We start from the raw sequence: 2,449 nt of genomic DNA, 5'->3' as shown, positions 1-2,449 counted from the left end.
ACCCATCTTGGACAGCTAGAAGGAATTATGTTAAGTGAGCTAAGTCAGAAAGACAAATATGATTATGGGATGATCCCACTCATCAATAGAAATTGAGAAAGAAAATCTGAAAGGGAAACTAAAAGCAGGATCTGACTAAATTGAAAGTAGGGCATCAAAGTAAAAATGCTGTGGTGAGGGGTAGACATGCGGCTTCCTGGCCCAGTGGGAGGTGGGGATGGGTGGGTGGGATGGGACACAGTCTTTTGGTTGTGGGAATGGTGTTTATGTACACTCCTAGTAAAGTGTAGTCATATAAATTACTAGTTAATTAATATGAGAGGGGGAAATTAATTGTATGTCTTGAAGTTTTAAAACACTAGGTCTTTCTAATATATAGGCTGTGTGTTTGATATGCAGACTCTCTCAAAAGCCTAGACCAAGTGGATCAGAAGCAACCAGTGGCACAGCTACATACAAGATACTGGGTAATATACAGGAAACCCTAACAAAAGGACTTTTCAAAGTTAACCCAGTTACCAAATAATGTGATGATAACAATAACTATCCATTGTATTTTTGAACCCTAAGACAGCAGGAACCTCACATCTCCACTATAGAGCTTATATTTCCCCCAGTCCTGGAACCCTTGGATAGCGCCCACTTTCCTGCATGCCTCTCCCAATTCATATGGAATAATATTGCATCTGCCGATCACAACCTGATTAACGCAACGATTGCCACCTCAACATGCTTCTCCTCAGACTGTGTCCAGAGACTTCATGTGTGGAGTGACAACCCTTCATCCTCATTACTCGGGTGAGAACTTTACTTTCATAGTATTCTCTAATTACATCCCAGGTGGATCACTTTCTAACAAAGTCCCATAACCTAGATATACACCAGTTTCTGTGAGAGAGAGCATATGTTCACACATATCCATAAACTACTGCAAAATATATACCTGAAAGCAGAAGTACACTAGAGTTTGCAGTGAGCACCCCCCCTAACACTTCCTCTCCACTATTCCAACCTTTGTGTCCATGATTGCTCAACAATTTGTTTGGCTTTTTATGTGAACTCTCTTTTCAGCCACCAGGTGCCAGATGCCAGCAGGGTGCCGGCCATGCTTCCCTGGATTGAAGACCCCGCCAATTTGTCCTGGAGCTCCACTTCCCCATAGCCCCACCCTACTAGGGAAAGACAGAGGCAGACTGGGAGTATGGACTGACCAGTCAATACCCATGTTCAGAGGGGAAGCAATTACAGAAATCAGACCTTCCACCTTCTGCAACCCACAACGACCCTGGGTCCATGCTCCCAGAGGGATAGAGAATGGGAAAGCTATCAGGGGAGGGGATGGGATATGGAGATTGGGTGGTGGGTACTGTGTGGAGTTGTACCCCTCCTACCCTATGGTTTTGTTAATTTATCCTTTCTTAAATAAAAAATAAATTTTAAAAAATAAGAAATCCTCTAAGGAAGCTTTTCTTCTTCTCATTATCCCTAACTACTTTTCTCTTTCTCCTTTCCATACTGCTTTGCTAATCTAAGCCACCACGAAGAATCTTCTGTTTTTCATCCACTTTATTTTCTAAATCTCCAGATGAGCATATCAACAACACAATTTATGAATTGAAGTCTCAAAATCCATACCTACATCCCAAAATGGACTCATTATATACTCACTTAGAATTTATAAAGCTCCAGTTTACCATCTCCAAAACAGAAATCATGATCTTCTGCCTTAGTTTTGGACTGCCTCTTTCAATAAGCTAAAACCTCAATCCTCTTGACTCTTCTTTCTCCACGACCTGTAATCTGTTCCTTCAATCTATTTTTTTGTCTGTCTGTTTGTTTGGTTGTATGCGTGTGTGTGTGTGTGTGTGTGTGTGTGTGTGTGTGTGTGTGTGTGTGTGTATTATTAGAAATTGATTTGTTCATATTTGTGTCACTTCATATACTGTAAAATAGCTTCCATAATGATCTAACAGTTTTCATTGTCTATTAATGCCAACTTTTCATTCAGGATATTTTCTAAATTATCTCTCCATTTTTATCTGGTTATTTCAGCCCTACCAAATAAAGTGAAAAATTTCATTGCATCAGAAACTGTCTAAATCTACCTTTACAACTATTATCTTTCTAGTTGTGTATTTTGGTTTCCCAGCTAACTCTATTATATTTTCTTTATTCATTTTTTTCATTGCAGGTAAGAGATAGAGATGGAGAGTGACAGACAGAAAAAGAGATACCTATAGCACTGCTCCCTACTCATAAAGCTTCCCCTGCAACTAGGGTTGGAACTCCAATCAAGAGCTTCCAAGTGAGAATAAGGGCACTCTACAGCTGTGTCATCAGCTGACTTTTATACTTCTATAATCTTAAAACCTCAGATGACTCTGAATTCCTCAAATATTTTCCTTTCTTAGTTTTCCTTTTTCTGGTTACATTTCTCTACTATACATTT

Source organism: Erinaceus europaeus, chromosome 15 (genome assembly GCF_950295315.1).
Source record: "Erinaceus europaeus chromosome 15, mEriEur2.1, whole genome shotgun sequence".
Lineage (NCBI taxonomy): Eukaryota > Metazoa > Chordata > Mammalia > Eulipotyphla > Erinaceidae > Erinaceus > Erinaceus europaeus.
The sequence above is the reverse complement of the archived record's forward strand: the minus strand, read 5'-3'. Positions refer to the sequence as shown.